The 27,941-nt window shown below is 55.2% G+C and overlaps 1 protein-coding gene and 1 long non-coding RNA gene across 2 annotated transcripts in view; one reads left to right on the forward strand and one right to left on the reverse strand.

Annotated features, from left to right (window-relative positions):
• Zmiz1 (zinc finger MIZ-type containing 1) overlaps positions 1-27,941 on the reverse strand; it is a 203,144-nt gene that overhangs the window by 131,959 nt on the left and 43,244 nt on the right. Inside the window, 1 exon segment of the mRNA XM_040747861.1 lies at positions 26,462-26,586. The gene's annotated coding sequence lies outside the window, so the exon portion shown is untranslated.
• On the forward strand, positions 5,211-9,390 carry LOC121140973. The gene is made up of 2 exons (XR_005877942.1): positions 5,211-5,961; positions 8,662-9,390. It is a non-coding gene; the product is annotated as an uncharacterized LOC121140973 (long non-coding RNA).

Below are 27,941 nucleotides of genomic sequence, written 5' to 3' on the forward strand. Positions count from 1 at the left end.
GTGAGGAGCAACACCCTCACCATCACTCATCCTTAGGGACTGACAGAACACACATTCCAGGGACCTGGGAGGCCCAGGGATATCCCTTGAAGTGAGCAGTCCCTCCATGCTGCTCTAGAGTCCAATCCTAGGCTTGCAGGCACCCCGATAGGATGGTCTGAATGTGTCCCCAAAGTCCGTGTGCTAATGGTTTGGAGGCGGGGCCTTCGGAAGGTATGTAGGATTGAGTGAGGGCACAAGGGTGGGGCCCTCATGATGGCATTAGTGGCTTCACAGAAGGGCTCAGTCTTGCCATGCAACATGGCTCTGGTCTGCCATGTTGGGAGGGCCGCCAGCAGATGCCAACACTATACCCTTGGACTCCCCACACTCCAGAACTGTGGGCCAAATAAACTTCTATTCCTTCTAAACTTTCTAGTCTCAAGTGGTTTCTTATAGCAACACAGACAGAGCAAGGCAGGGACTTAGCTAGATGCAAAGGAACAGTTATGGGCTCTGCGCGGATTAAAGAGGCAGGCAGTGACCCTCACGCGGTGCTTACTGCCTCTGACTCAGGTCTTGGTCTCAGTACACTTTTTACACACGTGAGCCCACTATGAACACATGCATACACCCCAAAGCAGTCAGATGAGCAAGAGCACCCTTTTGTACAAATGAAGAAAAGGAGGCTCGGGTCCTGGAGGCTGCGTGCTTAGGGGTCAGGAAGTGGCAGAGCTGGACTCACGCCACCGGCCCTACGCTCTGTGAACTGAGTCAACGGGTCTGTCCTCCCAGGGGTTCTCGGGGGAGAGCGGAGAAGGTAGCCACCAGGGGCCACCCAAACCACAGCAGTCCAGCCTGCTGCAGGCTACAACAAGGACCTGATTTCTCTGGTCTGAGGCAGTTACCACTCAAAACTGTCTGGAGTTTCCCCTTGAGGCCAGGGCTGAGAGCTCTCCCTTGCCCACAGTCCCTCCGCTGCACTGGGAATGGAGCTCGGGGTTGGAGTGCACCGTTCCAGGTTCCGGGATCCTGAGGCCTGGACCTGAGTATCCCGCCCCCCCCCCCCAGATTCTCTGTCCTCGGTTGTTTTGAGCTTTTGTGGCCACAGCATGATCCCCTCCAGAGGAACAGCCCACATACGTGGGTGGGAGAGAAGAGGCAGCCAGCAGGGAGAAACAACCCAGCATGTCGTCTGATGACACAGAAGCTCAGCAATCCTGACTCATAACCATCCAGCCCCTGACTCCACCCCACTACCAGAGCTCTGGGCTGTCCCGGAGTCCCTCCCACGAGGAGAAGAGAGCCACAGAGGGCGGAAGGAACAACGGGATCCACCTAGAACTAGGTGGGACAGGGAGACACCCAGGGGAAGAGGTGAGGGGCATAGGGTCAGCCTGGGACAACCGCTCTAGTCCGCAGGACGGGGAGGCTGGCCTGGCTCCCGGGTGCTGGCTCCCACTCAGGTTATTTGTCTTCTCGTGACACAGGGGCCCCACGCTGGACACACAGCCACGCTCCTCACTGCCAATTTTTTCCTCCCAAGAACCCACGACTCCTCAGTCTAAGCACTACAGGGGCACTGTGTCTTCCTCCCTCTGTCCCCCTGGGTCAGACTTGCAGACATCAACCTCCACACACACACACAGTAGCAAGTGACAAAGGCCTAGCGGCCAGTGCGGATCCTGAGGAGGAGAGGCTCCTGTGTGACGGGCTTCCCCATTGTTCATCAACTGGCAGGTGAGCTCAAGGTGCCTCCCCCCACATTCCCCTTTACCCTTCCAAGTCACAACCTGAGCCCACTTTCCTTGGAGTCCTGACTCTCTCCTTGGTCCCCTTGGAACCAGACATCTGTGTACACACTGAACTCTGCTGGGATGGTGGCCACACAGCTTGAGGTGGTGTCCCAGTTGTGGGAGCACCTGCCAGGAGGGAGAATGGGTTAGAGGACCGGCTCAGAGCAACACCCCCGTCCCCAGGGTTCCTACCTAGGGATCCACTGACCTGACGCACCTGCCCGAGCAAGGCGGAGCTCAGACACGTTCCACCTGCCGGGCTGGGAGATGGGAGAAGGGTCCCTCCTGGGGGATGCGTGAGGCATTTGTGAGTGGCCACCCCAGTCTGGCTGTCCTCACAAATCATAAAATTCACCCACTGCCAGGGGTTCATGTCACAGACTGCTTAGGCTAGGCAGAGCCTCTACCTCTCCCTGACTTTTTATAGATAAGGTCCAGAGCGGGCAAGTGACTTTTGCCCAAGTGGACTATACTGCCAAAAAAAAAAAAAAAAAAAAAAAACAGTGGCAGATTCTGGAGGAAGAATCCAGACCTTGGCCGGGCGTTGGTGGCGCACGCCTTTAATCACAGCACTCGGGAGGCAAAGGCAGGCAGATCCCTGTGAGTTCGAGGCCAGTTTGGTCTACAGAGTGAGTTCCAGGACAGCCTCCAAAACAATACAGAGAAACCCTGTCTCAAAAAAAAAAAAAAAAAAAAAAAAAAAAAAAAAAGAATCTGGGCCTTTGGTTTGCAGGCCTGCCCTGAGGTTTCTACCATGGGCCTGAAGGTCGGTGGTTGTCTGAAGGAAGGCAGGCATCCATATGCAGAGTGAAGGCTGGTGCAGGCTGAGCAACTCTACCCATGGGACAGCCTGGGAGGAGTCAGAGCAGGTCAGGGCCAGGGCAGTCCTTCCTTTCTCAAGAGGGGTAGGATTCTCGGCGGTGGCTCCCACGGGAATAGGGGACGCTTCAGTCGGGAAGCTTGGGTGGGCCAAAGCAGTGCTTGGGTGGGGCTTCCTGTGGGGGGGGGATGACCTATGTGTCTGTGGCCCTGGGGGAAAGGACAGGCTTCATTGTACCTCATCTCTGGGCTAGACCCACCCTCCCACTTGCCCTGGCTTCCTGTCCCATCAACTCCACCGGGCCCAGGGGAGAGGGAGGGCCTGAGAGGTCTCTTCGTAAGGGCTGCCGCTTTCTGGAGACAGGACAGACTAGGAAGCCTGGCAGGCATGGCCACCACGGCCTCTGACCTCTAGGACTCTGATCATTTGTTTTACAGGATGAGGCCACCGCAAAAGTACCATTGGGCTTCTCCCCTGAGCTTATAACCTTGGGCATGGCTGATGAGGGAGGACCTGTGGGAAACCGTCTTTCTTAGTGCTGACACGTCAGACCACCCGAGTAGCATGCGGGGAGAGGCCCGTGGAGTCGCCCATGCACACGTCGACTCTAGCAGTGCTGGTGACCCCAGCCCACTCTCTTTGGCTCAGGAATTGGGGACACACCCACCCAAACTGAGGATACAGTCAAAAACTGAAGTTGGTGCCCCGGGGGTGGATCCTTTCCCCCATGGCTCCCCCATCCAGTGGGAAGCAGTTACATTGGGTCTCCATCAGGCTGCTAGACGTCAGAGGGAGAGAGGCCTCCCAGCTGGCCCCCTAAGCCCACCTCAACACAGGTCTCCCCTGCTCACCGAGGGTGGGAGAGACCAGGCCTCCCCTGTAGCCCAGTTCTCCTGCCTGTACCTGGCAGCCCAAACACCTCCCCACTAAGGCATAGCCGCAGCAAGCTTCCCGGCCCTGGGAAATCCTGACAGGTGGGGTGGTGAATCCGCTGAGCTTTGGCGGAGCCGGCATGAGCCACCCTCTGGCTACCAGTTATGGACAAGAGGCCTGGTCTCAACTGCAGGGACTTCTGAGTCAGGAAGCCTGGGAGGGAGGGGCTCAAATGGCCTGTGGCCCCTCACACAAGTGGGATGGAGGAGGACGGAGGTCAGACGTCGGCTTGGCGGGTGACCAGCACACTAAAAGAGCTACCAGATGACTGTGGGCAGGGGAAGGCCGACCCTGGAACTGTAGTGTGCCAGCCAGGGTCGGGAATAAGACCCAGATGGCACCGTAAGGCCCTGGCCTGGTCACTCACTCTGTAAGCCACCTCGCTCAGGACCCACATCCAGCCATGAGTGGTAAAAATGGCAGACACTGGGTATACCCTCCAGCTTTTCCTCTGCACAGAGGTTCCCCACCTGCCCTCTTCACGCTGAATACGGTACCCCTAAATGTTACCCCCAAGCAAAGCTTGGAGACGCCTTGCGGGCTCTAAGGTGGCCCTCCGCACCTCGGCACCCTGACACCCAGTATCAAGTGTGCCTTTCCCGCCCAGCCACAGATGGTCTCTTCTAAGAGGTCTCACCTTCTTTGGCCCCCTTTGGCCCATCTGGGAGGCCACCGCTGATTGTCAATTAGGACCTCTAAGGATGTGGTTTTCCGGGGGAACATAGTCTGGTAAAGACCAAGGACAGCCCAGTCAGAGTGACTTCAGGGCTGTCTTTCCCCGCCCGGAGGGTTCATAGATGCTCCCACATGTCCCACAGAGGTCATCTTGGCCGGCGTATCTGCCAGTCGCATGCAGCTGCTCTGTCTCCACAGCCCCGGTGGAAAGGGCCCTCCTGGGCTAGAAACACCTGCTCGGTCCTCAGTCTCCAGTCCTCGAGGAATAATACAAGTCTCTCACTCTCACCCCCCCCTTAGTAAAGGCTCTGACCCAACACTGGGGCTTCAGTCTCCTGAACGACGGCAGATGGGACAGGTCATCTCACGACAAGGTCATGGGGGGTTCCTCGGAGTGGGAGAGGATTGATTTCAATCCCCCAACGGGAAGGAAACATGTCAGACACAGGGTTCCCCAAAGAAACTCCTTACCTCCTCACGGACCAGGGCCTGCCTCACAGTAGGTACTTTACACACCTTCAGAGGCTTTCTAGGTTCATGTGGGAAAGCTAAGGTCAGGAATCTGCAGCACGGGACTGGGGTAACAGTGGCTTTCATACGCCACCCCCGCCTCTGTCTGGAATGCTGCCTTTTGGAGCTCTGCCTTGCCAGGGATACCAGCCTCTCTGCCTGGGGGGGCCGGGAGGATTTCTGTGGTCAGATGAACCAAGGGGAGGCTGGAGAGCCTGGTGGAAAGGGTCTATGCAGGGCTGGCCCCAGCACAGTCCTCCCCCACTTAGCCCAGTGGCCCAGGAACTCTGACACCCGGCTCAGGGCCTTTCACACTGCACCACGGATCCTGTCCTCCGTCCTCTGCTGCGTGAAACGGCCTCCTTGCTTCAGCTGGCCTGAACAGCTTACTTAGACAAACAGGGGAAAGAGCAGCCACGTGATGGTCAAGGTTTCCTTGGTCTCACATGTATGTACACATACACACAGCCACTTACTGGGTCAGGTGGCCACAAGGCCCAGAAGGGCAGGCTTGGGTCAGCTCAGGTTTCTGAGTTTCCGAAGGACAAGTGACCAGTGGCCTTTCGTCACTTAGAGAAACGCTCTTTGCAAGCATTTGTTTTCTGTTTCCTGGCCATCTTGGATGAGAAAGCCAGGACTATGGGGGACAAGGAGGACAGGATGAGGAGGGACACATGCCCACCCAGGCCTCTGCCTGCCTGCTGCTTCCCTTCCTTCCTCTGCCCCTAACGGCGGACACATGCCAGGGAGCCCCTCTGTGGCTGCGAGCAACTCTCAAATAGCAGGGAGACCCCCAGAGCTAGGGCTGGGGCTGGACTCAAAGCCCAGGAAAGAAGCCTCAGGGACTTGGTGACAGCATGTAAGTTTCGGAGCTGGAGTCCACAGCATGGGGGTGTTAGAGGCCAAGGCAAGGGTACCTATTCTTACCTAGTAACTACACCTCTGCCTTTGACATCTCAGAGACAGGCCCAAGACTACATTCTGTCTCTGCCCTTGCTGGTGGCTGTGTGAGTACCTGCAGCTAGCTTCCACCTACCCTGGCTCAGGCCTAGCCCAGATACCAGGGCCTAGCGGTCTAGAAGCTGCCTACAAAAGCAACCCTGGAAAGCCAGAGAAAAGTAAGAGGCGTGGCTGAGGGTTACCAGATAAAAGCCGTCTCCATCCGGCCCTAGCAAGCTCTTCAAGGAAGTCACCTCATCTATCCTCACAGCGGCTGAGTCTGAGGGCTCCTGTCACTCAGCTTCACAGGTAGGAGTGGTGAGGGGGTGTGGCCACAGAAATAATGTCAACAAGACAGCTGCCTATCAGAGTCAGAGCCCATGGTTCTTACCCATGCTCCCCCATCCACAGCCTTGGGAACAGTTTACCTATAAACTGACCGTGTTTCCAAGACCAGACCCCTTTTCCTCAGTGTTGGGGACCCTGGGAAGCAGCCCCTACACGTGTCTTATAATGGCTCAGGGGTGCCAGGGGAAGGAGAACGGGAGTGAGGAACAGAGAGAGAAGACTCAAAGAAGGAGAAACACTCACTGGGCCACCAAGAAGGATGGGGGAGACACATGGGGGAGACAGAACGATACCTGAGTGGGCAGAGGATGCTGGACACAGAGTGAGGAAGGGCCTGGAAGAATGAGAAACAGCTGGTGGGTAGGTGGGGGAGGAAGAGGAGGAGGAGGGGATGACTCAAAGAGTGAGCAAGAGAAAAAAGGGTGAATGAGGAGGGAAAGAGGGCTTGATGGACAGACAGCAGGAGAGCAGCGGAGGAGCATGGGGAGGGGGAGGCGGGGACGGGCGGGCAGGTCAGCAGGGAAGTGGGTGCTGGAAAATGGGAGAGACGGCAGAAAGCGAGCCTGCCCACCGAACGTTAAACACCTAACGGGAGATGACAAATCAAATGGGAATTACTGCGGTAAAAACATAATTAGAAACTTGATTGAAGTTAAACAGAATTTACATAACACTGCAAATTAACTTTACACAACTATTCACTGGGAAGGGGAAGAGAAAGCATTTCATTAGTAATCTATATTTAAACAATGGGCACTGGAAAGCTTTGGGGTTCGGAACTGGTGCCTTCAAAAGGAGAGGGTTTGCTGGAGAGCTTAGTGCAGCGGGTGCCGTGGGCAGTGGTGGGCAGGGTTCACAGGGGGCTTCTGTGTCTTCTGGGGAGCGGGGTGCCTGCCAGGTGTGGTTCTCGATGCTGGACCTGACTGGCTGCTGTGTGGCTCTTGGAAAATGCTGTGCCTTCTCTGGGCTCCCCTTTTCTTACCGCCCTCCCCCCGCAATGAGGATGCTGGAAGGGGGTTTATGCCTGGATAGTCTAGAAGAACGAGGGAGATGGTAGGGTTTGTTTTAAGCTCCTAGACTTTGGGTTCTTATAGCTCAGGTTCAAAGGGCCTCCCTGACAAATTAGCTGTGACATCCTACACACTTTGTCTTTCCGAACCCTGGCTTACCAATCTGTTTAATGGCGATAAAGCCCAACCCTGCCAGAGATCACTGAGGCAGGAGAGGATTAAGACTGGGACAGGTGGAGGGGGCTTAAAGAAAGTGAGTCTGAAGGCCCTAAGGATTACTGCAGAGCACGTTAATTAGATTACCCTAGACTCCTGCCACAGAGGCGACACAGAGCCCCGTAGCATCAAAGCGGTCTTGGCTGGCTCCCCTAATCCTAATGCAGAATCATGGGGCACCTCCTCTCACTCACTCCCAAGTCCTCATCTAGGCTCTACCCCGTTCTCAGACTGAGAAATGCCAGAAGCCAGCAAGCAGCCTACCACCCCTGCCAGGGTCAGCTCCTGCTGGGGGCTGGCCTTGTGCCTGTGCCCCCCCCCTTCGGTCTATTGTCCAAAGCCCCTGCCCTGCTGAGCCCACAGGCAGGACAGTGCTCCTCTCTAAGGAGTTCCTCCATGATGCTCTGATGTACTGCAGATGTTACTGGTCCGCCCCCCAAACCCTCTCAACCTCACAGCTTCAACTGCACTTCCAAACACTCTTGGGGACCCGCTGTTGTCCCCTCGGCCCGGCCCATCTGCCCTGAGGCACAAGAGGGAGCTGCAGGGTCATTAGAGAGAAAGGAGATGGCTCAGGGACTCTCAGCGTGCTGGGTCCAGCATGGGGCAATTGGAACTTTCAAAGTCCTGCCATGGAATGGAGGTGGGAACCTCTGCTCCCCGGTCCTGAACACCAACAGGGAGTGTCCAGGAGCTGAGAGAGTACATGCGAGGTTACAAGTGTCTTTTGGTGTCTCACCAGCCTTGCTCTGGCCCAGCGGGCACACACTAGGTCAGGCAGAGAGCTTAGGTAAGGGCAGAAAATGGTCACAGGATAGAAACAGTCCCCTGACTGTGGCAGAGCGCCATGACTCCTGGGCCGGCAGTGCAACTCTCCAGCAGCCCCAGAAGGTGGTTCTCTCTTTAAAGAGAAAAGATCTGCTCCTGCCCAGGGATACAACAGGAGGCTGTTCTTGTTTTTCCCTCGAATTGTCTCCTTGAGTCCTGTACTCTGGACAAGTACTACAGGAAGGGACGTAACCTTGATGGACCCAAGAGCCCTAGATGGGCCTCGCCAGAGGGACGGAAGACCAGGACATAGGCTCACCAGCAGTCCAACGGGACACCTAGGATCCTCCGCACCCGTGTATCAGAAGGCTCTGGTCCCTTCTCCCTACCAGCTTTCTCCGAATCCTGCTTCCTTTTTAAGACCTCTGAGCCTTTGTGTGTGTCCGTCCCCTGCTCCCTCTGAATTGCACTGCTCTTCCCAGCTTTCCTGGTGACATCTCCTGTCCACTTAGCGCTGACTCTGTTCTCCCCAGCCTCTCTGGTTGCGCCCTCCTGACATCCATTCCTGTCCCCTCCCTATCTGTGATCCTACCCCCAGGGCCAGATGGCTATGACTCAGACTCAGACTCCTAGACTCCACACTCTCAACAAGCTCTCTCTCTCTCAGGGTGACCTCACCGGCTGCCGAGTTTGCAACACCGATCACAAACAATTCCCGATTGTGCATCTTCCAGCCACAGGTCTAGCTGCCTCCTGGCTTGGCTCTTTGTGGCTCAGAGGTACAGTAACTCCACCCATCCAGAGCCATCCAGGGCAACGTGCCTTCCAGGGGGGGGCACTCTGTACTCCCAGCAGTCCAGGGGTTGACAAAAATGACACTCTCCTTCTCTGGCTCTGTTCCAAACACACCAGCCTGCCCTGAGCATCCTTGATTCATAGGATCCTCCGTCTAAGTCCGCAGCAAGGTTGATGCAGGACTTCAGGAACACTTAGACGCAACTGCTGCTCACCTTTTCCCCAATACCCCCAGTCCCAAGCTTACCAGAGCTCTCTTGGAAACTGGCAACAAGTCTTCAATGATTCCCGCTGCCTCCACCTCTCTAATTCCCTCTGTTGTCCCCTGTTGAGACCATCCCTCCACTGTACTAGTCTGCGAGCTCATAAGAGGCCTCCCTTAACTAACCATCAGGGCCCCCTGCCCATGCTGCATGGGCTCTCTTTTCTGCCTGCATTTCACTTCTTAGAACCCAGGCTCAAGCAGGTGAGCTAGTTTAGAGTGTAAAGGTGCCTGCAGTGACAACCTGAGTTCAATCCACATGTATGCCGACCTGAGCAAATGCCAACCCCCCCAATTGTAAACAGACAAACAAGTAAACAAATAAATGCTAAAACAAAACACCACCATCCCCTGCCACGTGGTATCCTCACGTCCACGTCTCCTTGAGAGCGTAATCACCACTGCGGGACAGCGGGTCAGTTTTATTCCGGTGTATGCCGTCTCCCATCCCAAGAGCATCTGCCCACAGAACTATTACCCGGCCCTCCTCACCCCCTGGTGATGTCACTGTACAGAGCCTTGAGGATCACCTCAAGGGAGTAAGAATGGCTCCAAGATCCAGAGTCTGCATGATGCATGGGGCTGCTCTCCCATAAGCCACTTTGCATGCCTCTGCGTGGGTATGTGCACATGAATCCAGGGTCCCATGGAGGTTGGGGGACAGAATAATTGAGCTAGTACTATAGGGGTTTGTGAGCCATCTGATGTGGGGGCTGGAAAGCAAAGTCGGTCCCTCTGGACATGCAGTGTATGCTGTTATGCCCTGAGCCATTTCTGCGGCTCTTATCTGTTTAATTTCTGCGTGTGTGTGTGCGTGTGCGTGCATGTATGTGTGTGTGTGTGTGTGTGTGTGTGTGTGTGTGTGTGTGTGTGTGTGTGAAAAGCGTCTTCTGCATCCATCCGCTCTGCATCTTTTTTAGTTGTTTGCTTCTGAGATGTTGGCCTTACCACGAAGCTCTGACTGGTCTGGACCTTAGTCTGAAGACCAGGCTAGCCTTAAACTCACTCAGATCTGCCTGCTTCCGCATCCCTAGTGGTGGGAGTAAAGGTGTGCACCACCATACCTGGTGTTCCGTGGTGTGTCTTTGAGGCGGGGTCTCTCCCTGACCCTGGAGAGCGCCAATTCAGCTAGACCGGCTGGCAGGCTGTTGAGCCGCAGGGATCCACCTGTCTGTCTCCATCTCCCTGCCCTCTAGAAGCAGTCTAAAGCAGAGGAGAGCCACAAAGGAACGGGTGTGGTATATAGTGGGGGGGCATTTCTAATGCATTTCTGGTATACATTAACAGATGTGTAACCAATGAAACAAAAAATTACACGTTGTTTCTCATTCTGGGTTTAGAATCTGGTCATAAACTTCCAGAGTTTCCTAGGCCAAGTTCCTGCAAAGGCACTACAGTGAATCAGTTCTGCTTTTTTGTTTGTTTGTTTGTTTTTGAGACAGGATTTCTCTGTGGCTTTGGAGGCTGTCCTGGAACTGGCTCTTGTAGACCAGGCTGGTCTCGAACTCACAGAGATCCGCCTGCCTCTGCCTCCCGAGTGCTGGGATTAAAGGCGTGCGCCACCACCGCCCGGCTCAGTTCTGTTTGTAGGGAACAACATGGCACAGAAGTGAGTGCTTGGCCCAAGCATCGGGGCCATGGAGGTGACAGAGCCAAGGCCACAGAGGGCTGGAAGCTTGCAGCAGCATCCTCTCTCTCTTTCCAGCCTATGCCTAGCCCCACACAGTCTCAGGGGATGGTATAGGGCCTCCAGAGACTGCAGTAACAGAATGAAGGGGGCAATGCAGAAGCCTGGGATCCAAGATAGTGTCTTTTCCCAGCATTCCCTGCAGCTCCAGTGGTCAACGGGGTTAGAAGCATCAACCTCTCTTTGAATTATATTGGGAGCCCCAAGCATGCCTCTCCTCCTACAACCAGCACTCCTGATCCTTGATCCTGCGGACTCTGGGGCAGGCACCAGCCCTCTGTTGACCTTGATATCCCTATATATTTGTCTTCGGGACAGGCCCTGATGATGTTGGTGGCCTCACAGTTCTAGAACCATCCTGGTGCTTTGCAGCTGGAGACCCTGGCTGGGCCCCACTGCCTGCCCTCCTGCTGAGAACAGGATGTGGGTGTCAGGAGGTGAGGAGAATGTGGGGTCGAGTTGGGAGTGGCCTTGGGTTGGGACTTCCTGAAGCCAGATCGGTTTACCACAGTCAGTTGGGCTCAGGACTGCACAGCTGTGAGTTATAAATGTCCCTCTCAGAGCAAGGTCTAGAGGCCCTGCTCCGCCGGAGGCAGCAAGTGTCCAGAGCGCCCACCCAGGGGTCTTCCCCAGCTAACAGTCTGTCCTCTGGAGCTAGTTCCAAAACCCATTGGGCCCGCATGAACTATGGGCTCTCTGTACCTCTTAATCTGAGATTATTAATAAGGGGGCTCACCCCATCTTCTCCTGTCTGTACCTTACCCTTCAGGTGAGAATCCTCTGCTCTTGGTGACCAAAGAGATCCTTGAGGGTAGGGCCAGTCCCGAGCCCCTGACCTGGCACTCAACCCTCGACTTGGCACACAGCCAGTGATAACTGTGCATCTCGGCAACCTGTTTCCCAGAGCCTAACTGGCTTGTAGTGCCCACGCACCAGGGCCTACACAGGGGAGGAGAGAGAGTAGGTGGACCTCATCCTGCACGTAAGAGCCGTCAGCTCAGAAGGGCTTTGTGTGCTGCAGGTCCCTGGCAGGAGATATATTCTGGCAGGGGCGAGGAAGACAGCCCTTTCTTTCAGTGAGCTGCCTGGAACCCTTCAGGCCATTCTCGGGCTGGGGAACCGCATGTAAGAGGCCAGCCTACACGGCATGGTGTCTAAGGCCAGGAAACTAGACCCCTCTGAAGGTGGACAGTGCCCCCTCCTGCTGGGACCACTGCAGGGGCGGGGGGGACACACGGAAGCAGGCAGTTCAGATCCACAGAGTTCGGCTGAAGCTTATGCAACTTTGGAGGACCTCTTGAAAAACACGTCAAACTGTAATTGTCTATTATTCAGAGCTAGAAAGATCGTAACAAACTCCTGGGTCCCGGGGGAGCGGGGAACGGACCTGTTTCTGACGAAGCATCTTTCAACAACTTACCAGAGATGCTTCTAATGAAAGCTCCCAGTTACACTTGCTGCGCTCCTCTAACCCTGCAACATCCCGTAAGCTCCCAGGGACTCCAAGACTCCATCATAGTGGTAATGAAACTGCTAACGACAGCTAACTTTAGAGGGCCTTTTGCTGCACCATTCCAAGCACTTTATGTCAACCGGTTCTTTTAGTCTCATGACACCCTAGGAAGGACACACCGTACCCATTTTAAAAGATGAGGAAACAGAGAGAGACAAGAAGAGACCAGCTCAAGGTCACAGCCGGGATATGAACCCAGACAGGCTGGCACTGTGCCTCGCAGCCAGTCCTTGGCCAGTCCTCTCGGCCACTGCTCTGAGAGGCTGGAGAGACTCCAGTGGCGACGGCAGCGACCAAGGGTGGACGTTAAGTATGCTCACCCATTCATGCATTCACTCATGAATGAAATCATTTACTCATGCCACCCAGCACCAACACCTCAGCAAGTGAACATTCCCACCACCACCACCGCCACTGCCACAACCACGCTGGGTCTTCTGCGTAGGCAGAAATGGATACTGCCTTTACTTGCCAGGGCAGGTAGACAGGGATTTGGACTGGGAGAAGCCTCGGAGACGGGCTGGGCCGGCACCAGGAATATCTTAGTGGGTGGAGGAGGGGGATGCTCAAGATCACCCAGCATGTTGCCCGACTGCCCCATGTCCCGGGTAAGAGGAGGCTGCTGGAGAATAGTGTCCGAGGGTGGCCAGCCTGCAGTAGCACTGAGCTCCTGAGAGGTTTGCAGCTAGGGAGGGTTGCTGGAAGCCTGGGGGGGGGGTGTCATGAGGCCAAATGATGGTGGAACAGGCTAGCTAGTGGCGGATGGAGGAAGGAGAGGAGGAGGCAGTGTGGCCAGTGTCTTTGGCCATTCACGCCACGCCTTTGGTTTTCCTTTTGTCTCCCGTTTGCCCCTAAGGCCTCCAAGACCACCGGAGAGTTGATGAACTTAGAATGTCTGGAGGCACTGCGGTCCTATCAGGAGGTGGGTGGTCCAGCCAGGACCCACTGTATACCATGGCTGAGCTGAACTCATTCCAAGGAGCACTCTGCACCCCATTCTCCAATGTCTCTCAGTTCCACCATCTCCCACCAAACAGAGGAGGAAGGTCTCTCCGTTCAGCAGGCAGGAATGGAAACCCTGTCTGGAAGCCACCAGAGCCTTGGAGCTGTCCAGCCCTAGTGTCTTGAGACAGACAGATAGTAGGAGGCCATCCAGAGGCACACTGGCCTCTCCTGTCTACAACCTACAACACTAGGGAAGCCAGGACATAGGCTTCTGCTCTGTGTTAAGTGACATAGGTCCTCCCATTTATGTTCTATTTTTCTTCTCTGTGTGTGTGTGTGGAGGGTGGTTTACTGCTTGTGGAATATTGTTAGGGAGACTCTGGAATGATCCAGGAGTGCCATCTGCCCCTAGAATGAGGCAGGGTATCTATAGGCTAGGGGACAGCAGGCAGGACTCAGGCCTCGGAACCTCCAATGTCGGGGCCTGGCTCTGACTTGGTAGTCGCCGTCACTCAGGCTCGTTCAATGGGTTCCTTCCTCTGCCACCAGCTTACTGCAAGCCCGCCCATCCGTGTTCCACCTTAATAATTTATGTATCATTATTTTAATCATTATTTAAGCCAATCACCTTCTTTTTACTTAGCCTCATCTAAAGCACTATCATCTGCCAAATCATGGGTCTCATATACTAATTATACATATTTTCTAATCCACATGAAAATAAATACATAATATCAAAAATGTAAAATCCAGCCTCGCACCTGTTTCCTGGTACATCAGTCTGCGAGGCCCGGGCAGGGTGCGGGTTTGTCATGGGGGGTTGGGGGCGGCCTCCGTCCAGGTGGGGAGAGTATGTATAGAGGCATCGGGCCAGGGTTCCCCCCCGCCCAGTTCCATTAGTCAGACTGCAGCCCACCAAGCGCTCATGGCATCACTGACATTCCCGGTGACCCCCCATGGTCCCCCAGACAGGCCCTCCGAACACTTGGCGTGTGACGGCCACAAGACTAGACACAATCAGCTAATCGCCAGCGGAGTCTGAATCCCGTCTCTACATAGAGCAAATACAGTATTTACGTAAAAGTCACTAGGAGTTCCTCTCTTTTTTTTTTAATTAGCAGAAATAAACGCAAGCGGAATGGCAATTAGGCAGCTGATGGGTTTGGTAGCACAGTCACGCCTGCAGTCGTTGCCCCAGCCCTTAAACACGGTGCTTCTGGGAAGCAGCAGACCCCACTCACATACGGCAATTATAAAAATAAAGTAAGCAGGAACAGGGAACATGGCCTGGCCATGCTGGCTGGCAAGGGTCCTGGCACTGAGCAGGGCCCAGGAGGGGAGGAGTCAGTATGCCCAGCAGGGAGGAGGGGGAGGTGAAGATGCCACCAAGGCCCCATGGGTCTATTTCAGGCCTGACATGTGTCATGAGAAGCTGGGAATGGGCCTCCCCGGTAGGAAGTGGGCTGCAGTGTGTGAGGGGGTGACGGGCAGTGGCTGTCCTGGCCCTCCTGCCTGTTTCTTTCTCTCCCCTGGCTGCTTCTTATTTCCTTGGCCGGCCCTGGCCATTTACTGGATGTTTCTCAAGCTGCTGCCTGCAGTACAGAGAAAGGGAATATATATATATATATATATATATACACACACATATATATACTATATATATATATATATATATATATATATATATATATATATATATATATTCCTTCCTGGACTACATCCAAGGGAACGATGCTCTCAATACATTGGCACTGGTAAGTTCCAGGTCAGAGGAGAAGCATCCAGCGCAGGTGGGGGCCGGGAAGTAGTCCAGAGGGAGAGGTGACGGGAGTTGGGTTTCCAGGGATGCACAGAAGTTTTCTAAGAAGGGTGACAAAGGAGGAGGAGCAGTCACTACACTCATGAGCGCCCCAGGGGCAGGGAGGTGGGAGAAGGGAGCAGGGTCTTGGATGCCAGACTAAGGGCTCTGGATCCCTGAAAGAGTCTACATGGAGGGAGGCTCAGCCTACTCCCCGCCCCCTTGTCAGCTCTTTCCTCAGCTCCCTTCCCCCTCCCCAGCACCACAGAGAGGGCCAGGTGGACCAGGCCATTAGAGGCAGCTGGTCTGGCTCAGCGGTGCAAGCACTGGGCAGAGGGAGGCTAACCTGATTACAGGAGCTGTCAGTCTGCAGGAAGGGGGTCGGCTGGCTGCCGTGGCCACTGGGAAAACGCAGGAAGGTGCACACTGCACCATCCTGGGGTCCCCCAGTGGAGGAGGAGGGGGCGGTGGGTCTCAAGAAGCCTGGCAAACACAGCGCAGCCATGCACAAGCCCCAACTCCAAGGGCTGCTGCAGTCTGTGAGGTGCTGGCCCTGACCCTGAAGAACAGCGCCCTCCTCTGGGCCACAAGCTCTGGTCTCTAAAAGAGCAAATCGGCAGGGGAAGGGGCAGCAAATGGCCTCTGCTCCCACCCCTGAGAGTTCTGTGCAGCTACTGTCAGTGTTTGGAGGAACTGAGGCCAGGCAGGACCTCGGGGGGTTCACCACAGACCCTGCCGCGCCCTCTTGTCTTCCCTTCAGTCCAGTTCACAGGCTCCTCTGAGTGTGCTGCTGTGGGCAGTTAAGCCTGAAGCCTGCAAAGGGGGCCTGGGCTCGCACAGACAGAAGCCCAGCGTGGATAAGAGAAAGGCCAGCAGGGCCGGCAGCCTCCCTTGTCACTGTGACATTCATAGAAGTACAGCTGGGAACAGAGTCGACTGTGCCTTCACCCTGACAAGCCAGTGCCCTTCCCTCCCTCCCTCCCTCGAGGTCCCTCTACACTGGGAACAGTAGTCCCTACCTATAGGAACTCAGAGAAGCAGGGCAAAGCAGGGATCTGAGAGTCAAAGCCCTGGGTGGCAGCTCAACGGTCTTTGAACACTGGGCTCTAACGAATTCCCCAAAGGGAATCCCTTTCACCTCTCCAGCAAGGGCAAGCTCTTGACCCTCCCTTTCCCAAAGCACTCAAATGGCTTTTACTGGCAACCCCACTAGGTCTAGGGACTAGGTGCCAACTCCCAAGAAGGTGCGTTGGGTTTGTGGAAGATCAGGATCGCACCCCGGAGGCTTCTCTGCTCTGGAAGGTTCTGCCTGGGGCCAAAATCAACACAGATCTTCACTCTGTGTCACCACCAGAGCAGGAGCAGGCTCTGCCACGGACATTCCTTCCACCCAGGGAGGGACATGGGGGTCTCCTTTGGCCCATGACCTTAGTCCCCACTGCGGGCGGCAGCTGAGGGCAAGATGAGGCAGTGTCCCTGGGAAGGTTGGGGGCGCATGCACAGCCGCCCGGGTGCCTCCCCAAAGAAGCACCGGGTGCCACTCATCAGCTGGTTTTTCAGGACCCTGAGAAATCAATGGCATCTGCACTGCAAACTCATCACGAGGACGGGAAAACTCTGCAATGGAATTGATTTGTTTAAATATAATAACACAGTTTCACAGAGGACCGTGGGGGGTGGGGTGGGGCATGGGCCTCAGTAAACAAAACACAGCCACATAGCTAAGGCAAGGGGCTCTGGACCACGGGAGAGCCAGCTGCAGACCACCTGCCTGCTGAACCCCATGAAGCTAGGGTGCTGCCCCTGATTCCAGGTGGCCCAGATACGTCCTCAGCAGCCTGTGGGTAGACCCAGAATCCCGGCTGGCCACAGCTATGTTGCTCTTGGAGACGATTTTGCTTGACTGTGGGTTCACCCAAATCATGGCCATTAGCACACCCCCACTCGTGGGGTTCAGACACCTGAGGCGGTTGAAGGAATGAACCCTGGAGTCATTATCAGGGGGTGCTCGGTGAAGATGGGGTGAGAAAGTAACAACACGCATAACAGGCCAGCAAGCACTGACGGGGATTCTTGGGGTGTCAGGGGCCCTGGGAAGGAGTGCCAGGACAGAACAAAGGTGGGCAGAAATGAAAGACTGAATAAGAATCCTTTTGGGAAGATGGCTGACAACTCAAGGTCAAAACACTTCCCTGTTGTGACCAAAAAATAAAAAGAAAATAAAATAAATGGATAAGCACTGTGCCTATCATCCTTACAATGTCCTAGGACCCTATACACTCTTATGTGTCACTTCATTTAATTCCAGTAGCCTGTGATGAAGGCATTCTTGTTACCCACATGTCATAAAATTATACTATCGAGGTTTACCTAGGCTGCCCCAAGTCACATAGCTGTGGAGCTGGGAGCTCATGCCTGCCTGATTTTACCACACCAGCCTGCTCACTCCTCTCTGCACAAATCCCACCCTTGCTGAGCATCCACGTGAGCAGACCTGCATCTGGAAGCCGGGCCTGAGCCAAACTAAGTACCTGGGGAGACAGTAGTTCTAGGTAGTGTCTGAGAAGGGTGTTGTTCTGGTCCCGAACACACCGCATCCACAATGAGACTGGGCAGCGGACTGGGCACAAAGCCATGTCTGCACGAAGGTTACTGTGCCACCCCTACCTCCAAGGACAAGACTCTTAAGGCTCAGATAGGCTGAGAGGCCCGAACCGCTCTCAGACCTTGCTGAGAGCCAGGAAGATGGCCTCGATGCCATCTTGTAATGCGGACGTTTCCCCCCCAATAGCAATGAGAAACTGGGGAGACAGAGAGGGTTGGACATAGAAGCAAGAACGTGGCACGGCACGGCTGCTGGCAGGAGCAAGATACGGAGAGAACACAGACCCAGGGATGAGTGAAAGGTACACAGATGGTTGGGGGGAAGGAGGGGGATTGTCAATGATATCCCAGGCTTCTTCAAGAGACCCGGCCTCAACATGCACCACCTTCTACATCAGTAAGAACTGACCCAGGATCCCAAGGAGGAAGGGCTGGATCCTCACCCGGGGAAGCCCTGGCTGGCAGCTGCCTCCCACCCTGCTCTGTCCCTCTGCTGAGATTTCTCCTTTGTCAGTGGCGTTCTCTACCATTGCACCAGGAAGGTCCTGCCTGCTCCTCTGGGGGGCTCCTTCTGCCTTCCCTCTTTAAGAAGTTCTAGGCTAAAGAGAAGGGTGACTCGATAGGTACAAACCACTTACTGCACAAGCGTAAGGACCCAGGGCCCATGCAGAGTGAGAGGCTGCAGTTCAGAACTGCTGCAAAGCGGGAGGCGGCCGTGTGTGGCCTGTGACTCCCCAACGCTCCCTATGGAGAGATGGAAGGCTAAGACGTGAGAATCCCCAGAAGCTCACAGGCCAGCTAGCCCAGTGTACACCAGGGCAAACGTGAGAACCCGCCTCAAACAAGTTGGAAGGACTTGCTACTTGAGGGGCAAAAAAAAAAAAAAAAAAGAAAGAAAGAAAAACCCTTTACACATGACCATGGCCGTTGGGCCCCATAAGCACATATACACACACACATATCACACACATGATAACAAGAAAAAAAAAGAGGTCCCAGGAATCTTTAAAAGGGCAGGGTGGGGTAGGGTGAGGAGAGCTGCCAAGGCCCTCTGTGCAAGTGGGGAAACCGAGGCCTGATAAACAGCAGCCCGTGATCCATCAGCCAGCTACTGGTGCAACCTGGGCAAAAGACCTGACCGGCATGTTCTAGAACTCTCCTGAGGCCAGGGTGGAGGAGGGTGGCTGGAGGGGAACACAACACCAGGTCTGGAAACCGGTGACCAGCATCCAGCTAGGTGCAGGCTATTAAGGCACAGGAAGAGGCCAAGTCCAGACAGAACCAGCAAATCCCCCACGCTTAGAAAGATCCAAGTAGGCCTGCACAGATAGGTAGGCGCTCTGTCCAGCAGAGCTGGCCCTGTCACCCACCCTGTGCCACCTAGAAGAGTCAATGACGCATCTTCAGGATTTGGAACTTGTGTTACTAACGCTGGGGCAGTCCTAGGTGTGCACAGCTGTTGGTCACTCTTAGCTGGGCTGGTTCTGGATTGGGGTTTCCAGACCCACCCCTTTTCAACTGTGGGTGACCTTTGTGCGCCTCGGTTTCCTCATCTGGAATGCACTGTATAATAAGACCTTGTGTGTGTGTGTGTGTGTGTGGCGGGGTGGGGGGTGGCTGGGGGACTGAATTCAGCATCCCATGTGCTGTGCTCAGCAGCTGACGCCAGTCACTCAACACAGCAGGTGGTCACTGTCATTACCCCACCAACTGTGCCGCTAGCCTCGTCCACCGGAGGCCCGGCCGGGGCGTCCGGTGTGACGTCTAGACCGCGCGCGCGCCCTTCTGTGTACACACATGCTGGTGTGAGCCCTGTGCAACACAGGGTAAGTTAGAGCACTATCACACTGCTTTCAGCTGAGGAAACCAAGGCATACTGGAGTAGCCCATGTGCCAGGCACAAGCCCAAACCTGGAAAACCACTCCTGCTTCCACTGGGCTGGGTCCAAAGCCAGCCAGTCACTGGATGAAGGCCAGTGTCCACACACTTCTGGTCATACCTACCCAGGACACGAACCAGACAAACACTGGTTAGGCAGGCATGGCAAGCCATGCTGGAAGTGCGTGGGGCAATGGGCAGGAGGCCCCGACCTGCAGGAAGTCAAGTTGCCAATCCTTAGCCTGTTCTGGAACGTTCCTTTCCCGTCCCAGCGTTTATCAGTCTCATTTTCTAGGTTCCCAGAGTAAGCCGCATGAGAAAAAGCCCCCAGAGCGGCCCGGCTCCCGAGTCACTCTTCTGAACATTGCCTTAGTACATCCTCACAACGCTCTGCGGTCACGTGGTATTGTCCATTTTCAGAGACCGGGACGTACACAGGCTCGGAATATCCATGCTTAGAGCCTGGAGTGGCAAGGGGGGGGGGGGGGGAAGAGTCCTGGGATAAAGGCCACGCTGTGGGCCTGGGTTCAGCACAGGGGAGGATCAAGGACCGAGTACCGGATCACACTGGTGGATGGAGCGTGCCCCACTGCTGGGGACCAGGGATGAGGTGGTCACTGCAGACAGGGAGTGCCCACAGGGAGGCGAGGGTAGGGAGGTAGGTTCCCGCAGGGCCACTGCCTGACAGCCTGAGGACATGGAGACCTGACAGGGACTGTAGGGTGGAGCCTAGCGCCACCCCAGGAAAAAGGTCATTGAGGCGGGGAGCACGCCTGGGCTGGGCAGGGGCTGAAGGAAGCTGGCTCCGGCTATTTTTAGTATCTTGATGCAAGAGGGAGGAGAGGCCCTTCTCCCTACCAGGTAAATGTCAGCAGCACCAGCACTTGCGGCCAGTTGGAGCAGATGAAATGCAGGAGGGAAGAGAGCAAGGCCTTACCTCCTGCGGGCCTCCAGCAGCTCAAGCCGGTGGCTGGGCTTCCCTCTGACAGAACAGGCAACATTTGGCTTGGTCCCCAGAGGAGTGTGAGCAGGGCCCCTGACCCTTAGCTTGATTTTGGATCAGCTGTGTGACCTTGGCCAAATGTCCTGCCCCCTCTGACTCTAGTCCCCCCCTTACTCCCCCGTTAGAATCAGGCTCATACCCGGCTTGATCTGATGAGAAGAACATGAGTCAGGGGTCACGGAAAGGCTTTTGAGTTCAGGGAATTTTGCTACTCCTTGTTGTAGGATAGCTGCTGTAGCAGCATTCCAGAAAGAACTATGGGCTTCCTGGACAGGATCCTGGGCCATCCCTAGGCTGACGGGGCTGGAGCCGGCAGCTGTGCTCACTGCAGGAGGATTTATGCAATCCCAGGACCTGACAGGAAAGGGGTGAGAACAGGACCGCTGTGAGTCAGTGCTGCCGGGCATACAACATGGTTGTGATCAGGGAGGAGCCCACAGGGCCCCAGCATTGCTATGGTCAGAGGAGACTGGTGGCGGCCGGGGAGGTCTCCCCACCTACTGCACCTGCATCAGAGCCTGGGTCACCTGTCTCGGGCCCCCTAGGGGGGGGGAAGGACTATCCTCTCCCCGCCCCCAGACTCTCACAGGAGGAGGCAGCTGGTTATAGGAAAGATGGGGGATGCCCAAATCAGGCCATTCTCCCAAAACCACAGGTAGGATTATTACACAGGGCCAGCCCCTGCCCTCCCTGGATGGTCTAGCCCAGGAAACTCAGGGAGCCTTAAGCTGTTTTTCATCAGGTAAGGAGAAGGCCCGTAGAGCTGCGGTTTTTCTCAGCCAGTTGCCCACCAAGGATCCAGACAGTTCTGTGCCTCCTTCAGCAAAAACCCAAGCACAGCTTGTGCTGGACAAAGGTGGATATTCCCTCTAAAGTCTGGAGGTGGTTCCTTAGTGCCTGAGTTCCAGAGAAGACCCAAGGGAAACTGAGGCACAGATGGAACATTTGGGGGTTAGAAAAAAAGTGTAAACTCGGTTCTTCTGGCACCTGGACTCCCAAGGGCACCTATATCCCCCCCTTTCCTTTATCACCCCCTTGGCCTTCCACACAGCCCAGCTTTTCCTGTGACTTGGATGCTGGCAGCCCTCTCAGGTCCATTCTTCAGGATTTAGCTGCAGACCCTTACCCCAGGCAACAGGAATGCCCTGCACAGACTTCAGGGTAGCCGTGCGCTCTGATCCCTCTGCAAAGAGAGACCGTGAGGACTGTACGGGTAAGCCGTGATCTTCAGTCTACTTTCTTTTTTTTGTTTTGTTTTATTTTTTTTTTTGTTTTACGAGACAGAGTTTCTCTGTATTGTTTTGGAGGCTGTCGGTCCAGCCCGGCCTCGAACTCACAGAGATCCTCCTGCCTCTGCCTCCCAAGTGCTGGGATTAAAGGCATGCACCACCACCGCCTAGCCTCAGTCTACTTTCTGTCTGCATCCATAGCATCTTTACACGAGGTACATGGGTCAGGGTAGAGGAGATTTCACTACGGGGAGGGCCACGGCAGAAGGCAGTGATCAGTTTTCACAGGGCTGGGCCCCTCAGCCCCTTCTAGGTAAGTCTCCACGAGTAACCTAGCTTCCCTGGTCCCGCTCTCTGCGGCCACGGCTCCTCAGTTGACTTTGCTTTTTTGGTAAACACAGTGCTCTGGTCACTGTTGTTGGTTCCCACTGTCGGCACCCCTACCTTCCATACAGCCAGAGTAGTTTAGGAGGCCGGGGAGTGCTTGGCTGTGTTACTGGCGTATCTCTACGGCCGCGCCTGAGGTCTCCCTGTGCCACGGGGAGGGTGGCCAGGTGGCTCATGAAACGTATTCCTTCCTCTGGGAGAGAGTGTGACATTTTAACGACTCAAAACAGCAGCCAGCTCAGAGTCTTCTTCGCTCCGAGGTACGTGGGGGGTTCTGGACACAGAGACAAAAGGCACGGGTGGGCTGTCCCTCACTGCAGGTGGGGCCTGGGTAGGTGTGTCTCATCGGCAAGAACAAGGTGAACCCCAGACAAGGGCTGGGTGAGCAAACCTCAGTGGGAGGAAGAACTGACCATAGTATGTTCGCAGAGTTCGTTATGGGCCCTCATTCCTACATAATTAGGCAGGTGGTAGGGTTGGGGAGCAACCCAGCCTTGCCCACCTTGGGAAGAATGCCACCTACCTAACTCATAGCCTCTCGTGTCTGCCACAATGAAGCTGGGTGTCCCCAGGCTGGTTTCTGGACTTCTGCAATCCGCAGTCCATCAGGAACGTCCACCCCAAGCGCCTGAGGTGTGAGTTCAGGCCGCTGAGGAGTGAGGGGCCAACGGATGTGCAGCGGGTGGCGGAAGACGGTGGCACTTGGCTCTCCTTTAGACTACCCCCTTCCTGCCTTTGGGTAAAGTGGGCTTTTCCCACCCCAGGATAGGTACCGGGGGCCTCAAGACCTGGTGGGGGCCCCACTGTCCAGCTACAGGAGGAAGCTGGCCCCATCCCTGTTCCCTCAAGTCCCCAGAGAGCTGCCCTTGACCCCATTACAGAAGAAGCCAGGCCAAACTGGGAATGGGCCTCCGGGGGCCCTCGGGAGTTGCTGAAGCACCTGCTTCCAGCTGTGGCTGAATTTATCTTCCCTGTTGGCTGTGAAGCTGCCAGGTCACACAGCCCTGCGAGGAACCCCGCACTGCTTTCCCCCCTCCTCCAGGCAGACTTCTTGGCTACCTCCTCAGTCTTCGCCATCGCTGAGTGGACACTTCTGTGCCCGCCGCCTTGGACTCAGGCTCACCCAGCTGCTCAACCGCCATTGGGATCTAGCACGAGGGCCCAGTACGGTGCCAGTGTCTGTGAGAGCCAGTCTGACAGTAGGGAGACCACACGGTTCCAGAGGGAACCGGGCTTGATCACAGCTCCACCAAGGGCTGTGCGACTCTGGAGGTAGGTTTCCTAGTCCCTCTTTGTTGTGAGTTTCCTCATCTTCACCTTCTGGTCGTATAGGCTAAGGAACAGCATCAGAAAAGGGCAGGGGGCTTATCCAGGGGGGGTCACACAGCAGGCCTAGTGGAAAGGCAGCCCCGCACTGCTAACCCACGGGGGCAGGAATGAGCAGCAGGCTATTTCCAGCTCAAGGCTGGAGTAGCAGGAGGAGGCGGTGTGTGTGTGTGTGTGTGTGGCACAGCAGGCTGCAGAGGCTGCTGAAGAGGGGTGGCCTGGAGGCCACAAATTCCGGGCAGGGGCTGGGGCATGCATTCTCAGCTGGACTGAAGACTGACAGGCATGCTACAGGCAGCCCTGGAAAGTCCACTTCTGCCTGACCTCAGGCTGGGCCCAGCCAGCCCTCTGCGTGCTGACCTTGGCACCCGCATTGTGCTTAACCCTAGAAGTACACAGACTACAGGTGACTGCCAGGCTGCAGGCAAGATGACATACCCTGGAGCCTGGGGGCTGGTGGGACAAGAGTGTGGCTCTTGTCATGTGGTTGCCTACAGAACATGCATGGACTCACCTCCTCAGGAACCCAGACCCCCCCGCCAGTTCCTGATGTCTTGTGATTCCACGGGCAAATCTCTCTCTCTCTCTCTCTCTCTCTCTCTCTCTCTCTCTCTCTCTCTCTCTCTCTCTCTCTCTCTGTCTCTGTCTCTGTCTCTGTCTCTGTCTCTCTCTCTCTCTCTCTCTCTCTCTCAACTGCCCCTGAGTATCCAAACAGCTGGAGTCAACTAGTCAACTACGTCACCCTACGTGCCACCTACCACCCGTCCCCAGGCCTGGCCGGAGGTATTAGTGACCATACGACACCTCCCAGAGAAGACTCTCTCACCTGCAGATGACAACGCGGAGGCTCAGAGAGGCTTTGTCACTATTGTGAGACAATAAAAAAGTGGAGGAACAGAACCACAAGCACCCCAAAGTCTAGGCCCAGAGTCCACATTCTTAACCGTGTACTGTTCAATGCATCCACCCAGTGTGCCTTTTATTATAGACTCCAGGCACAGAAGGGGCAGGGCGTCACAACCCGACAGGACGCCCTCTCCTTGGGAGAGCAGCCCAAATCTTCTCTCTTCTACCCAGTGAGTGGCTTGCCCAAGCTCTGTGTGGGCTGAGCAGTATCTCTCTCCCAGTAATAGGCAGGACTGAAGGCTTCTTTACTCTGGTGGACCAGACCTCCAAGACCCACCAGGTCATCCTTAGCAGCCTAGAACCTGGAGCTTCTCCTGTACCCGGGGCTGAAGCTAAATTTTACCAAGAGGAAAAAGTCCATCTCTATCTAGGGTACGGGCCTCTACAGCCATCATCCATCCGACAGCCTGGTTGGACTTCACCACAACCCAGGAGCTTGGAGCGGCGTTTTTAGGTCTCATAGCCACAGTTTTTGCATACAGCCAATAGGAATAATGCCTTTTACTTTTACTGGTTCTCTGCCCACCACAGAGAACCACAAGAGACAGCACCTGATCACAGCACTGGACGCAGAAGGTTCCAAGCATCCAACCCACAGGAACAAGTGGATGGTTAACGGGCAAGCAGAGACCAGAGGCTCTGCAAACAGAAAGTTCTGGACTTTGATGCAGCTGCCCTGTTGCTGAATAATTCTCTCTGCTGTCAGTTTGCCTGTTTAGGATGCATGGGACTGGGTAGCAGGGGGCAGGTAAGGCAGGCTGGAGCAGCCTACCCAGGAGTTCCCATACTATGCTAGTGCAGCCTGTGCCCAGCTGCTTGAGACAAGCTAGACCCTGGCATCGCAGAGCCTCTTGCTTGTGGGAGGGGGACCCCGCCACTCACTCAGTGGATGAAGCTCAGAGGCGGCGGGGCCTCGCGCAGGTCAGCAGGCCTGTATATGGCTTGTAAGTGGAGGAGCCCGCACACCCACTTGATTACCCGTACTTCATCCTACTTCTGTGTAGGAGAAGTACTCCTACACCAAGTACATTCTACTCCTATACCTGGCTTCCCGGGCTGGCCTTTGTCACACTGGCCCCTCAAGCTTTAAGGGACCTCACGGCGCCTGCCACCATCATCCTGAAGTCCTTAGTGATTTGTGAACAGCTGGCTTTGGTTTTTATTTTTCGATGGGCCCTGAAAATGATACAGCTGGCCCCAATTCTGACGGATTCTCATGGGCACTCAGGTGCAGGCCTGAATGGCTGTAAGTTAACTTTTGCTTCCCTGGGGCTCTTGCGGGAGCTCTGCCTTCTGTATCAGCACGGTAAGCCCTTCTCGCCTTCCCCAGGTCAGCTCAACTGCCACTTCCCAGGCTTTCTACCCTGAAGAAGATGCTGCTCCCATGTCAGGGAGGCATGCCGGCAGAAAGGAGGGGCTTGGGTGCAGTGCGGTTAATCTAATCAATACCAGTTCTGATCCTGTCATATCCTTCCCCGTGTGGCCCACCCTCTCCGGGCCCCGGTTACCCTAGTCTAGTGTGAAATGGCCAACTCCTGGAGGATCTAAGGAAGTCAGATTATAGCAGCCAGCTGCCGCTGTCACTTTGTAGAAGGCCTCTCCATTTTTGCCTTGAGTTGGTTCTTCTGGGGACACTCAGATCTACCCTTATAAGAAGGTGCCGCGGGCTCAAGGGTGCACAGACATGAACTTAAAACTAGGTTTGGTCGGGTTGTGGGGTCTTGGGCAAGGCACTCCCTGACCAAGGCTCAGTTTCCTCACCTACACAATGGGGATGGTGACAGTCACTCCCTCAAGAGCAGGCGTAGAGGAAAATGCTTAACAGGAGCAGAGGACACTTCTAGTACTATGACTACTGTTACTATCTCCATGAACTACATTAGAAGGCAAAATCCCTTAGCAGGAGGGTGAGAGCTACATGATAGAATAAGACCACACTGCCAACGCCCAGGCTAGGCCCAAGCCCTCTCTTTCTGGTTTGGAAGCCCAGGAACAAAGGGGAAACTGAGAAATAAGCATTTTCCCATCCAGCTCCTTAAGCTACTGACATGGCCTATTCCAGATGGCCACACACACTTACCCGTCCCTCAGTGGCAGACTCCCAGTACCAGTATAGCTGGCTCATCCACTCACCTGCTAAGGCTTCCTCCCGCCAGTCGATCCCAGCTCAAGGCCCTTGCAACGTTGGGGAAGGGATGGCTGCGGTGAAGGAGGTGCTGGGTGGGTTCTACGGTGTCTGAGCACAGTGGCCACAGGTTCTGCAAGAGAGAGCAGAGGAGACAATGAGCTCCAGGTTCGGGCCAGCGGGCAACCCTGAGCCTCCTTGCTGTCCTCAAGGTCCATCATGCTTGGGTCCTTCAAACCACCTCCTGGAAAATGCAGCCACATGTCCAAGGGAAGCTCCAGAGAACTGGGAGATGCAGCTCCTCTTAGAGGAGGCCCAGGCTCCTGAGATGCATACTGTAGGCTGACACCTCCAGTCAGCCTCAGTGGGCTCTATGGCCTCCTGTCCGCTAGTCTTCTCCTCTTTGTCATTCCAAGCCGGAGGCCCTCTCTGACCACACCCCGTCTGTTCTCTGCAGATTTGCGGCGTATTGGCCAAGTTTCTCCCACATTTCCAAAGCCTCGTCAGAGAGAAGTTCTGATATATCTGTCATCTGACATTGTTATCAGGGGACACAGGTGTTGGGTGGAGAAGAGAGAGGAGTGAACAACCAGGACAGCAATCCTGGTGCCGTGAGGGGCTCACGGGACAGGCTGAACCTGTGGGCCGGCTGCCACAAGAGTGTTCAATTAAGAGGCTGTCAGAGCATCCCAAAGGCTTCCTGCTGGTTCCAGAACATGGTGGTGGCAGTGGCAGGTGTGTGTGTATGTGTGTGTGTGTGTGTAGAGAGAGAGAGAGAGAGAGAGAGAGAGAGAGAGAGAGAGAGAGAGAGAGAGAGAGAGAGAGAGAGAGGTTGATTTTCTCTGCTGTTCTACAAAAGAGGAAACTGAGGCCCTTACAGGGGCCCACTCTTTCCAGGATTCCTTAGTAAGTGATAGGGGCAAGATCAGAAGTATGTAATATCTCCTAGCTTTGCCCGCTACTGGCAGAATCAGGTACGAAGGCCGCTCTGACAGACTCCTCTCTCAGCTGTGTCTCCAGACAAAACTGACTGTCGAGGATGAGCTACAGAAGACGGGAAGTCCCTAGGGCTGGAAAAATTACCACGGGGAAGAAGGCTTTCTCAGGTCAAACTGCTCAGCCTGCTAGCCCTTCTCCCTCCAGCCTGGAGAGCTGAGGCTAGGGCTCCGGGAGGGAAGTACGGGGACCCTCCTGCAGCTGCCAACGAGCAGACACCCATCAAGCCCATCTACAGCCTTTATAAAGCTCCCTTCTCCCTCAACACTGCTGGTGGGGCACACACTAATATCGACGTTTTGGAGTAGGGTGTGGAAACCCCGGTCTGGTGGGCTAGCCCACCACCCGGCAAGTCCATTCCTGCAGCAATGCACACATTGGTTCCTCCGTGCCAGGCACAACGGCCTCAGAGTGGATACTTTCTATACAAATGCCAGCCACAGGAGGGACAAATCGGTGCCATCCCATGTCCTCCCTCAGCATATCAAGAGG

The sequence above is a fragment of the Mesocricetus auratus genome, unplaced genomic scaffold, assembly GCF_017639785.1.
Source record: "Mesocricetus auratus isolate SY011 unplaced genomic scaffold, BCM_Maur_2.0 Super-Scaffold_100006, whole genome shotgun sequence".
Taxonomy (NCBI): domain Eukaryota; kingdom Metazoa; phylum Chordata; class Mammalia; order Rodentia; family Cricetidae; genus Mesocricetus; species Mesocricetus auratus.